Source organism: Lontra canadensis, unplaced genomic scaffold (assembly GCF_010015895.1).
Source record: "Lontra canadensis isolate GAN:19392208 unplaced genomic scaffold, GSC_riverotter_1.0 scaffold220, whole genome shotgun sequence".
NCBI lineage: Eukaryota > Metazoa > Chordata > Mammalia > Carnivora > Mustelidae > Lontra > Lontra canadensis.
Window position 1 is genome coordinate 208,375 of NW_022631214.1, and position 13,271 is coordinate 221,645.

Consider the following 13,271-nt stretch of genomic DNA (forward strand, 5'->3'; position numbering starts at 1 on the left):
AGGCCCAGGCCTGGGAAGTTCTGTGAGCTCAGCGCCCAGATCTCTGTGTGCACTGGGCCCCCAGGGCTGTCTGTGGCTTCCGGCGCTGCCCACCAGGGGCGTGAGGGCTGGGCCAGCTGGACTGGGCAGAGGGGGGCTATGACCTTCCTCTAAATCCAGGCTTCAGCATGGGCGCCCCAGACACTCGAGTGTGCACACTGAGGTCGAGGCCTGCGTGCGTGTGCATGCATGGTCACTGGGTGGCGCGTGTGGCTTCTGCCAGCACCTGACCCGTGTACAGCTCTCGGATGGCTGTGAGAGGAGAGTGTGTGCCGTGTCCCCGTGTCTCCGTGTGGCTGTGGGGGGCTGTGCACGCCTGTAAGTCCCAGTGTGCTGTTTCTTTCTGGACCATGCGCATGTCCGTCTGGAAAGGTGTGTGCGTGCCCGTGTGTCTGCGCTTAAGTGGCAGTCATGGCGCGGGTGCCTGGATGTGAGCCGCGGCTTCGCCTGCGGGTGTGCGCCTGTGCCCCGGTGCCTTGCTTGTGTGTGTCCGTAGGTGGGACCTCAGGGTCGGCAGGGCTCATGTCTGTCCCCAACAGCGTCCCTGCACTAGTGACCCAGGGCAGCTGTCGTCTGACCTGCTTTATAGACTGTACTTAAAGGGCTTTAATTCTCTGAGCTTTATCCCCAGCAAATCCCCAATTACTGCTCATCCTCGACAGCTTGTCCTGGAAGCTTGGTGCGGCCTCCCCGGCACACATCAGATGTTCCTTAGTGCCGCGAGATGAGTTAGAAAGTAATTTTCTCCGTTCAGCTGCTGGGAACTGGGGACGTGACAATCCACCTCCCTCCAAAGCAGGACTTGGGAGTTCTTTTATTAAAGGGAAATGAGGATCTGGATGCCTGCTGGGGCCGGGAGGCCGGCCGACTGCGTCACACGGAGTGTTCTGGAAGTGGCCTGTGCTCACAGAGGCTCTGGGGCTGCAGACAGGAGCGGAGGCAGAATGGCAGTGATGCCACCGGCCACCACCTGTGATGAGCGCGGGAGGTCTCAGGCCCTCCATGTGGATGTGATCACCATGGCAGTGACCCCCCCCCCACCTCTAGGTGAGGACTGAAGTGCAGGGCTCAGAGACCGCCCCCACAGGTGCCGGCCAAGGGGCTGAGCTGAGAGCCGGAGCAGGCAGGCCCGTCCGCAGGTCCCCTCCGTTCCCGGGCCCATCATGGGTTCTCAGACCTCTCCTGGGCACCCTCCTCCCTTCCACAAGTGTTTGCTGACCCGAGTGGCCGGTGTCCCCGCCCCATGGACCTCACCGTGCCACAGAGAAGATGCTGAATAAAGCCAGTAAGAATGTTCCTAGGTGGACGCGGCGAGTGCAGAGGTGACCGGGCGGCAGGGAGGGGCAAGGCCATGCTGCAGGGGGCCACAAGTGTGAGTGTATGTGCTGGGGGTGGGGGAGGGACCCCGGGAGCAGCCGGTGCAAAGGCCATGCAGGGGGAGGGCTCCACCTGCCCACGTGAAGAGCAGCAAGAGGCAGGGGGCTGCCTCGGGCAGGGCGGTGGGGCTCTCCCTTGGACGCAGGTGGAGTTCTCAGCAGAGCAGGGCTGGGTGGGGAGGAAGAGACCTCTGCCTTCTCCCCAGGCCAGGCAGCCGGGAGGCCACAGGGGTGAGTGTGGGAGAGCCGGCCGCAAGCCAGGCACAGAAGGGCACAGGGTTCCCGCCAGCTCATTTGGGTCAGGCAGGCCCCCGTCTATACCTGCCACGGCAGGAGCCCCTCATGCGGGGTGTAATTAGCCAGTTGGCTTGATTGCCTTTGAGAGATTTCTGGAAATTGATTTTCAGGATTCGGTTGGGCTACAGACAGCTAATTTCCTAGCACCTCTAGCCCCGGCACCATCCTCACCCTGGAGCCCAGCTGGCGAGGGCCACAGGGTTGTGGAGGGAGGCTGCTGTGGCCGGCAGCGTAGCCCCGGCTGGCCCCAGCATGGCCCGGATTGTGGTTATGGAAGGTTCCTTCACGCCGGCATCCGAGCTTCCATTCGCCTGATGGTTCTGCCCTGGGTGGTTCCCGCACTGGCTGCTTGGGTCTCCTCACAGCCCTGGGGCTGTAACCGGCGTTCCCAGGGCAAGAGCCAGGAGAAAGCATTGGTGGTATGGCTCCCACGCCAAGTAGTCATCAGATCCACCTGGACATCGGTGGCCGGGCAGAGGCCCCTTTCCTCAGCAGGTGCACCCCCCAACGGAGCCCCTTACCCAGGGGAGGAGGGGCACAGCGGGCTCAACACGTGATCCCTCCGGGGACCGTAGCTCCTGGCTCTGCACCTGCTTTCCCACCCTGGGTCCCCTGACCCCCCACTTCTGGCGGGATAGGTACATGCAGGCCACTTTGTCCCTTGAGCCGTGCCCTCTGTGGCTGAAGTTGGGGGGTGCAGCATGAGTGGGGGTGGGCCCAGGTCCCACCAAGGCGTTAGTGGCAGGAGGGTTGGTGGGCAGGTGCAGGGAAGCCCTGACCAGCTGTCCTCCTTGGGGTGGCAGGGAGGTGCCTGGGGCACCCCTAGCCGTCCTGAGACCTGGCTCTCCGGGAGTGGCCCAGCACCCCCTGTCCCCAGCCGCCCCCCCCTGAACAACACTGGGTGCTGGCAGGCCCCAAAGCCGGCTCTGTCTTTACGAGGCAGGTTTATGAATCCATTACCCTGCTCCTTGGGCCACTTCCGAGCGGCTGTAATTTGTACAAAAGCAATAAAACCCAGTCAGCCTCTCCCTGGTGCGGGCAGCAGCATTCTCCTCATGACCTCTGAGCGCGGGGGCAGTCCTGAAGCCAGCTGCTGAGGACAGGGATGTGCCTCTCAGGGGACGGCAGGAACTTGCGGGGTGTGTCCCGAGCGTGGTGTCCTGACCTGTGATGCAGCCCCGGCCGGCCTGGCTGGTTGTCAGAAGGTCCCCTGCCCACCCACCCTTCACTCAGTCCACCTCCTAGAGCCCTGGAGTGCAGCCATGGCCTACCTCCGTCCCGCTGATAGGACATGCAAGTCCTTCCCTGTGTCCCTGTCCCCCGGCACTTGGGCTGGGGGTGTCAGCTCCAGCCTGCCCGCACCGCCTCCTCCGGCTCGTAAGGCTGTGAACCTGGCCCCCGGATGCATCCAGGGGTGTGATCGCAGGGAAGCTGCCCCCGGAGTGCAGACAGACCAGCAGACCAGCTGGGTGGGCCCTTTGTTGCTCAGTCTGGAGATGTAGCATGGGGCCGGGGGGAGGGGGGACGGCAGGTGACTTCAAGGGCCCCAAGCTACAGCCCCTCCCCCACCCCGCAGCTGGGTTGCAGGCTCTTCCAGAAAGGGGGCAGGGCCGTGGATTGCTGTGTGCCTAGACAGAGCAAGACGGGACAGAGGATGAGAAGATAAACAGGTGACCTGACCTGCCTAGTGCTTTAGCCGGTGCCTGGTGCCGAGGAGAAAGACACACCACGCAGAGGGCGTGCTGGTGCCCAGGGGCTGCTGGTGTAGAGGGGTGTTGAAGGGGAGGGGTGCTGGTGTGGAGGGGAGGGGTCTGGTGTGGAGAGGTAGAGGGGAGGGGTCTTGTGTGGAAGGGGAGGGGTGCTGGTATGGGGGAGAGGGGAGGGTGCCGGTGTCGAGGGGCAGGGGTGCTGGTGTGGAGGGGGTGAGGGGAGGGCCCCCCCGCTGTGGAGGGCAGGGGTGCCCCTCCTCTGGTGGACATTCTGTGTCAGCAGGCTCTGTGGGCAGCTGTGTGTGTCCGCAGGTCGGACCCGTCACATGGGCACATTTCCGCACCCCGTCTTTCTGCAGCTATTCTTTGCATGTGGCCTGGTCCTTGTCCCCTTGCTCCCCTGTCCCAGGTAGCGGTCAGCCTGCCTAGGGCGGCTGTGCACCAGGCACAGCAGGGTTGCTTGACCTCCCCTCCCAGGGTGCTGGGGACTCACCCTGCCGGCCAGAAGAGCTTCCCACGCCCACCCCTTTGCCCTGCCAGGTGCTGGAGGTGCGGGCGCCCCTGGAAGGAGGCACAGCTGTTGTCTTGCCCCACCCGCTAGTAGCCCTGCCCCACCCCCACTCGTGGGGCAGTGCCATGTGTGTGCTGGGGCGGCAGGCATCTGGCAGCCCCCACAGGTCCCAGTCAGGTCGGGGCAGCACAGACCAGGACAGCCGTGGGCCCCTCCCAGCCCTGGGCCCCGGGACCTCGGGCAGGGAAGGGTCCGCATCTGATCCAGGAGGATGGCTGGGACCACACCCTGCTGCTGTCTGCAGATGTGGAGCTCCCGGGCCCCCGGGATAGGGGACAGGGCTGGGGAGCCAGAGGCCACTTGCCTGCCTCCCCCTGTTCACAGTCCTCCCTTTGGAGAGGGATAGCTGGGCAAGGTCGGGCAAGGATCACCGTTGTACAGGAGGAGTGTGAGGCTGCCATGGGGCTGGGGGCCTCGGTTTTCTCCACCAGATGGCTGGATCCCAGAGAGAGGGGAGGACCTTCCCCCGTGTTTGCTGTTCCTGCCCCACCCACGTCACTGTACCCGCCACCCACAGAGTGCACATCGCTGTGGAGCGCCTCGTGTCTGTGACGGTGCAGCCTCAGTCTATGACTGTGACAGCCTTAGCACCACCGGCCCCAGGAGGGCCCCATCCACTGTGGGTGGGAGCAGAGCAAATCTCTGGGTCCCTGCCCATTAGCAGGAAGTCAGTGGGAGAAAACAGAACCCATGGCAGCTGCTTTCCGAGTGTTGGCTGACAGGATGGGGGTTGCTGGGCATGAGTGCGCCCTGTGGTCAGACAGGAGCTGGCCGGGGACATCAGGCCAAGGGCAAATTAGAGGTCAGGACTGAGTGGAAGAAGGAAGGGGCCACATGGAGGGTGAGGGGCCCAGCCAGCTCCCAGGGCCAAAAGGGAGGCGGCCTTCAGGGAAGGCTGATCCCAGCAGTCCAGGCACGTCCAGCTCATTGGCACTTCTCTGGGCAGGTCATTCGATGGGAGTTTTAGGGCGCTGTCAGCAAGAGGGGGTCTGGGTGCTGGGAGGTGTCCAACATGTTGGGGCACCATCCTCCAGCTGGGAGCCTGGAGCCTTGGACTAGTTATCCGTGCCGTGGGTGTCACACAGGTGTGTTCCCATGTCTTGTGCTGCCTGCCATCTCAGCAGGGCCTGCGTTTAGCAGCGGGAGAGTGTAGGTCCAGGACGAACCAGCTCATCCCCGTGGCGTCGTCCACCCATTTCGAAAGTCTCCCTCCCCCCATTATTTTATTTCAAACTGGCCACAGGCACAGTTCAGCTCAGTGCCACTGAGGGCAGGCACCAGCCCCCTGCCAGTCCCCTGCAGCTGGCAGGAGAGCGCCCCCAGCTGGCAGGCACAGGGTGGGCCACGGATTTGGGTCCGCCTCGGTCACCTTGTAGGAACTGCCAGGAGAAGCCACCCAGATGCGTCCCCGCCCCGCGCTCCTGTCCCTGGGCACACGGCCCCTCCCCTTGCCCGCTCTGCAGGGAAGACCACTGAGCCAGCTGCAGCCTGGTTGTCTTGTCCCATCTCACCGCCCTGTGTACTCAGCTCTGGGGAACTGTGTCTCAGCGGCATCCCCTGGGATCGCTTGGGAACATCTGACTGGGGCAGTGTGAGCTGAGCCTTGGACAGCATGGTCTCCCGACGGGATCCTCCTGGCTGGGCCCGCACACTGCGTGAACTCCAGGAGGGGCTGTGGCGGCCACCATAGCCTCCTCGCCTTGCTGGGTCCTCCCCTGGAGCCTCCGGACAGGAGCCAGCCTGCAGCCCTGCTCCCCCCAGTGCTGCCCCCACCACAGGGGATGCCTCCAAGGGGGCGGGGCAGCTGGCGCCTTCCCTCCCGGCCTGGCCTGAGGTGTGGGCAGCCCCTGCTGTCCCTTTAGCGGGGGGTGGTGGGGGTGGTGGGGGGGGAGGGGTCGCTGGGGCCTCCCGCCTCTGCCAGCCCTGGCCTGCCTTTCTCCGTTCCGAATGCAGGCCTCCAGTTGAGGTCCCAGCAGGCTCGGGTCTCACCCGGACCCTGTGTTGCTCCGCGGCACCCAGGCCCCAGCCACTGGGAACGGCCCAGGGCGACTTAGTTCCGAGCCCGGGCTCCCGTCCCGCCAGGTGACCCAGCCACAGCCCTGGCCCCAGAGGCCAGATGCAGCCTCTCTGGACAGGCCCACAAGGAGCCCTCATGGCGGTGGCCACACGTGCCAGGAGCCAGAGCTGGAGGGAGGGCAGGCCGGGTGCGAGAGTGGGTGGCAGGCCAGGATTCAATTATGCAGAACACGCGGGGCTGCGGGGCACAGGAGGTTAGGAATTAATGTTAACACTGTTCTGGTTAAGACTTTCTGTGTTCATAAATAATTCATAAGGCAGTTAGCGCTTTGGGTCTGACAACAGGAGAATATATTAATACAGTCGACTCCGCGAAAGGTCAGCCGCGGCGGGGCTGCGGCCGTCTTTGATTCATTCGCTGACACGGGCTCGTTAATTACTCCGGCCCAGAGAGGGCCGTGGAGGAGCCGCTAATGAGAAGAAGGGAGCCCACCGTCAGCGGGCGTGCAGGAAGGAATGGACCAGGGTCCCTGTAAGGCCCCGGAGGCGGGAGCAGAGGGCCCCCACCTGCCCCCCAGAGGCTCTGGTAGGGCCGGGCCGGCTCCAAAGAAGCTGTCAGGGCCTCCTGGCTCAGGAGTGTCCCGGCGTGGCCATCCTCGGTCTCTGAGTACTTACGGAGCATCTGCCACAGGTGAGGGGTGACTCCAGGCCCTGCAGTCTGAAGGTTGAAGAGAACCCGGAAATCCCCTCTCTCATGGGGGCTGCAGAAGGCAGGGTGGGTGGGAAGCAGGACCGAGGAGTCAACGTGTGCCCGTCGCAGCAAACGTGCATAGAGCAGAGGGGGCCAGAGGGGAAGAATGCAGAGCGGCCATCAGGCTAGGGCCTGGCTGCCCCTGAGCGCCCCTGGAGGGATGGTGCTCAGACGGGCCCAGAAGCGTGACCGTGCGGGGAGGGGGGAGGGAGTCCTAGCGTGTGTCCGCGTGAATGTGCTGGCGTGTGCACGCGAGGGCTTCCTGCATGCAGGGGGTTGCCTTCTGTGTGGCCAGGAGCTGCTGGTGGGAACAGAGGGGCGCAGGGGCTGCCCCGGCTCGGTGGGGGTTGGCGTGCAAGCACAGCCAGCGCCCAGGGCACCAGACGTCCATCTGTCCAAGCATGTCCTCCATGCCTTCTGTTGCCTGGTGCTCCCCAAGTTCCTCCTCCCTGATAGGCGAACTCAGGTTGACCCACAGAGCAGTGCCCAGTTCTCCTGGATACCTTTGCTAACTGCAGACAGAGAACAGGAAAAGTCGTCTTGTGTTTTGCACAGTGGTGCTGCGGAATGGCCATCACTGTACAACCCAGAACTCCCTCGGAAGTACCACCCCCTGGAGACCCCGCAGCGGGAGCAGGAAGAGAGTTCAGACCTCAGTGGTCAGAATCCATGTTGTCCCTCCATCCGTCCGTCCATCCGTCCATGCGTTCATTCTCTGCGAGCTCCGTCTGGATACCGTGTGCACCGTGCTAAGTCTTTCATCCATCTATCTGTCCGTCCATCTATCCATGTATTCATTCCCTGCCAGCTCCGTCTGGGTACTGTGTGCACCGTGCTAAGTCTTCCATCCATCCGTCTGTCCGTCCGTCCATCCATGTGTTCATTCCCTGCCAGCTCCGTCTGGATACCGTGTGCACCATGCTAAGTCTTTCATCCATCCGTCCATCCATCCGTCCGTCCATGGGTTTGTTCCCTGCCAGCTCATCTGGATACCGTGTGCACCATGCTAAGTCTTGTCTTTCATCCATCCATCTGTCCGTCTGTCAATCCATGCATTCATCCCCTGCCCTCTCCGTCTGAGTACTGTGTGCACCATGCTATGTCATCCGTCCATCCGTCCATCCATGCCTTCTGTCCAGGGGCAGTAAGGCAGGTCCCATGGGCTAAGAAGTGGAAGGACCAGCATTCTATTCCAGTCGTCTTGAGATTTGGAGAGTTAGAGGGATAGCTCCTTTCCTCCCGGCTTCCCCCCGATCAGTCACCGCACCTGCCCGGCACTCTGTGCCCCGGACTCTCCCCTCTGACGTAGCTTCATGCCACCGGCAGCTCCTAAGCTGCTGTGTTTCCGACCCCGGCGCAGACTTGGCGTCTCAGGAGCACCAGACCCCATGCCGTGTCTCCATGCACTTCCCTCAGAGACCACTCTCCGCCCAAGTGTGGGAGGAGGCCTGGAGTGGGGGCAGGCACTCCAACCCACTCGTTTCACAGGGCCCCAAAGAGCCCACTGGCCAGCTGTGGGACCGTCCTTGTCTCTGTGAGGTGGCCCATTCAGGGCTCTCAGAGCTCTAAACCATGGCCCGCCACTGCCCAGGTCTCGGGGGGCCACCCCGAGCTGCCCCTGTCCCCAAGAGGCAGACATTTGGGGCAGGGGGGGATCACGAGGGGCCGTGGGACGGAGCAGGCGAGTCTTAAGGCTTCTCTGGGCTGCTCTGGGGGGCGCACCCCGGGGCGGGCAGGTACCAGCCCTTTCTGTCCTTGCTGCCCCCACCTGGGAGAGGTAAGGACGCCACCTCCCTCCTCCCAAACGCGCCTGCGTGGTTCCAGCCGCGCTTCTCTGCTAAGTGGGTCTCAGTCACCATCAGCCCGTGGAGGCCTTGCACACTTGGGCTATTAGGGCTGCAGTAACTTAATTGCTCATTAATTGGGTAATTAGTGCTTTGTTTTGCTTTAAAGCCTAAACACTCATAAAAAGTGAATTAGCTGAGTAAACAAGTGTGGGATTTTCAGGGTCCTCATCTAGCTATCGTGCATAATTAATCAGGCTCACTGTGACTTTCTGAGCCAGCGTGGCCTAGGGCCCTTTGCAGGGTGATCCTGGAGCCCCAGCCCTGTCCCAGCTCCCCTGAGGGAGTCCCTGGCATGGGGCCCTGATCAGAAGGGCCAGATTGAGACTGGGTTTCAGACCCCATGCACCCGTTCTCCTGGGTGGGCTCCCAACTACTCTGCCTCAGTTTCCCCATCCATAAGCAGGTGGTCGATGGTGGGTCCTGAGTTGTATAGAAGTGACTCCAGTGAGCCAATGCGCCATCAGCCCCACACCCCACAGCGTGCCAGGCCTCCCGCCAGCATGATGTGGGGCTCCCCTCTCCTGCCTGCCCTGTGGTGTCAGGATTGCTATCCAGCGCAACCAAACCCCAGCTTCTACCCTGTTGCTGCCAGCAAATCCCTTCACCTGCTGGGCTCCCCGCTTCTTGCCTGTGGAGTCGGCGAATGCCCAGGTGATTACTGGCGGGCCCTGCTGCCCCATGTGGTGCACCCCATCCTTGAGTCCTGGCCCAGTGCTTCAGACATGATCACCCAGCTGATCCCATGGCTGCCCCAGCCACAGACCAGACCGCAGCCCCCACCCCAGCCCTGGCACCCCTGCCTGTGAGGTCCCGCGTCACTGCCCAGCATCTGAGTGTGAGGTGCTCTGACCAACAGGGATGAAAAATGGCCTTTTCAGCCCGACTCCAGACAGTGGGTGATGGGAGGAGGCTCCGGGCCCAGGGCTTCCTGGAGTGTGTTCGCGGCTCCTTTTTTAGGTGAATTGCTTACTGGGGCACACGTTTCATATCCCGGGGGAGTGTTTACAGCACGATGGAAGGCGAGCACCTTGGACCCTTCTCTGTGGGGGGGACGGGTGCCCACGTGGGCAGGCAGGGCAGCCACTCTCCTCCCTGAAGCTCTTCTGAGGCAGCAGCGATGGGTAGAACGTTCATGAAGCTGGAGCCGATGAGGCCATGGGAACTGTGAGTGTGGCCAGTGCTGCTGGGCCACATGCATAAGGACAGGTGACCCTGTGTCAGGCCACCTGGGTGCACACGTGCCCTGCACACACTGGGACACCGGGCAGGACACCCTGGGGCAGAGCACGCATTGGGCAGGACGCAGGCGCTTCCGTGAGCCAGGCCTCAGAGTACACCTGGACATGTCTCAGAACGTGCACATCCGTGACAGGCCGGCTGGGTCTGCACACATGCATGAGCCGTGACAGCAGGCCCAGCGAAAACAGCCAGCATCAACAGTTTGTGCCTCTTGAAACTCCCGGGTGTCCCCAGGGCACACAGCCCAGAGTGTGGCCTCAGCACCGACTGTCCAGCAGCTCAGATCTTTCTGCCCCATGCTCAGGTGGGCTGCCTAGAATGTTCCGTGGCCTTCCAGCCCACATTGACCGGGGGCCCTGCTGATTTGGTGTGCAGCTGCGCAGGGCTTTGTGGGTGGCAGTGCTCTTCGAGAGTGAGCTTCCAGCCGGCGAGGAGTCAGGTCCTCCGCAGCCCCTTGGCAGCCCTGTGAGCAGGACCTCCGCAGCAGATGTCCCAGACCGCACGCTGCAGCAGGAGCGGAACCTGGTCTGGGCCCAGAGCACCAGGCCATGTGCCGACTCTCAGCCCTCTCTGACCCTGGATCGAGTGGGGTCACCTGAGTAGGAAGCTAGGGGGAGGCAGAAGCAGAGCTGGGGTGGGTCGTAGTATCTTTCTCTACGGCAGGGCCCAGGGTAGCCTCTGGGCCCTCTCTGTCTCCATGGCCTGAGGGGGCCCGCAGTGGGCAGGACGGACCCTGCCCCTGCTCCCGGCCTCTCTCCTCCCCACTCCCCGGGGCCACCTCTGGCCCAGGCCCAGATGCTAGAGCATCTGACGGGAGAAGTGGGCTCAGAGTCAAGGTCTCCCTGCCCATGAATTTTTCATGCCTTTGTTTAAGAAATGGGAGACAGGCAACCTCCACTAAGTACCACTGTGAAGCAGTAATTAATGTTCACACTGAGAGAAGAAAAAGGTACATTTCTGTTGCAGCTCAGTGACCGTGTTGATTTGTGTCTCCTAATCCCGGAGGGTGACAGGCAGCCCCCACCCAAGCAAGTGGCTGCCCAGGTTTCTGGAAGAGGCCCGGGAATGGAGGCCAAATTCCCCAGACCTCCTGTGCAGGTGCTCCTGGACCGGGCAGGGCACTGTCAGTGAGAGGCGTCTGTGTCCAGACCCTGTGGGAGGCTGGATGCCTCCAAGAGCCGTTAGGTGATACGAGGGAAGAGGCTGAGGCAGAGGTAGTGGTACTGAAGATGATGCTGGTGTTGATTGTGGTGGTGCTGGCGATGGCCGTGAGGACGGTGATGGTGACGACCGTGGTGGCGATGGCGGTGAGGATGGTGGTGCTGGCGATGGCAGTGAGGACGGTGATGGTGACGACCGTGGTGGCGATGGCAGTGAGGACGGTGATGGTGAGGATGACGGTGACGGTGATGAGGATGACGTGGGTAGCAGCGACAGTGAAGAAGTGACCGTCATACTAACAGTCATTCCAGGTCACACCCAGCACTGTCCTGGTGCTTTGCCTGTATTCACTCATTGGAGCTGCACGACAGCCTGTGGCCGGGCTGTTGTCTGGTACAGAAGCATTAACTGAGGCATGGAGAGGTCAAGGGGCCTGCCTGAGGCTGCCCGGTGTGGGTGGCAGCATGTACCCCGAGGATGTCTGCCCCTTTGCCCACGTTCTGGCCTCCCCACCGTAGCTAGCACATGCACTTGGGGCCTTGAGTCTGTCCTCTGCTCACTGGGCTCCCTGCTTGGACCTGCACACACACCCCAGGGTTGCCCCCCCCCCCCCCCCAGGACCACCGAGCGCTGCTGGATCCCGTGAAGGTCACCTCTCTCAGGCAGCTCCTGTAAGACAGATGTGGCTTCTTTTCCCTCCTTGCCCTGATTAATTGCCTCATTCAGTTCCAACTCTATTGCAGTTAAACATTAATTCAGTAGGACTTAATGATGGGAACTCGTTTATGACGTGGCCTGTGCTGGCTGACAAGGGGGTGCTGTTTGGTTCGTGACAGGGCCACGCATGCGCTCGCTGGGAAGCACCCTAACCCCTGCTTGATCGTCAGGTCGTTAAGCTCTCCCTGTGACATGGAAAGCTGCGGGGAGAGGTGTGAAACAGCCAGCCTGCGGGTTCCGGGCACCCGGTCCTGCCTGGCACACAAGGCCCCACCCTCCCGGTGGTTTGATGGGACTGTGGTTTCCGACGCAAGGCCTAGGGCCGCTCACCACGCAGGAAGAGGCCCGGCTGGGAGCCTCCGGCGACTGCTCTGTGCTAGCTGCAGTGAGCGGGGCTCCTGGCATCCACCCCAGCCCCCCACACGCCAGGGCTCCTGTGGCAGAGTTGGGTCCCAGCTCCGCAGGACAGGACCCTGTGCTGCCCGTGTTTTGGTGTGTCCAGCCCCTCACCTCTCCCGTCCTGTCTTGCACACTCCCCTCATCACCCTGGGGTACGCCTCCTCCCGGATTTCAGCCGCCCCTCCCTCTCCCTGCTCCCCGGACCTGCTCGTGAGGGACTGGCCTCGCCTCTTGCCATTGCGCAGCAGGGACGTGGGTGTGAGGACACCCCTCCCCACCAGGTCTCTGTCCAGGCCCTGCAGGGGGTCCGCCGGGCTGTGGGGTGGGACGCTTGTTAGCCTCAGAAGACCCCCCCACGGCATGCCCATCCCCCAGGGCCACTCCCAGCTGCAGTGGGTGGCTGGTAAAGCATGGGTCCCATCTGTACTACTCTGAACTTTGCCATCGAGCGCACCCTGGCCCTCACCCTGGGGCGCCAAGGGCAGAGCACCCCCTCCTTGCACTCAGCGACTGGAGGACAGCAAGGCGCACGGCTGACAGGGACCTGTCACCCTCACTTGTGGCCGGGAAGATGTATTTTCAGTGGTAGCATTCATCTGACACAACGTGCTGTAATTGCGGTTGCTAGGACGGGATTATTTTTCTTTATGTTCTTTTAGGGGGAAAATTGCTGTGGTTCTAGAAGAGCAGTCTTTCTTTTTAAAGCTCTGCCTGCTGAAAATGGAAAACAAAGATTTGTTTGCACGATCGCCGACCTTTCTTTCATTAACTGAGCTAACACGCCCAGTGGTTTCTAACTAGGCTGCAGGGGCGCGGGAGGCACGGGTGCCTTCGGGAGCCCTCCCTGCGGGTAGTCCCTGTGGCCACAGGCCTGGCCTGACCCCTTTGTCTGTCCAAGGGATCTGAGCCCCCCTCTGCCCCTTCAGTAGAGCCAGGGCTGCTGGGGCTGGGCTGCCATGGCCCTGCCCAGAGGGCACCCTTGATCCCACCCTCGGGCTCCCATCTGTGCCCACCACCCTGGAGGGCGAGCTCCTCACCTCTGCCTGGCCCACCCCTGAGAGCCCTTGACCGAGGGCCTCGCTGGCACTCCAACCTCCAGATCCCTCCCAGGCCCCCCAAGGCCCAATCAACCCTGCGAGGCTCCACCCA

General features: G+C 62.5%; 1 protein-coding gene across 9 annotated transcripts in view; it reads left to right on the plus strand.

The window, feature by feature from the left end:
* Positions 1–13,271, plus strand: part of FBRSL1 (fibrosin like 1) — a 77,534-nt gene that overhangs the window by 34,399 nt on the left and 29,864 nt on the right. The gene's annotated exons all lie outside the window — the stretch shown is intronic.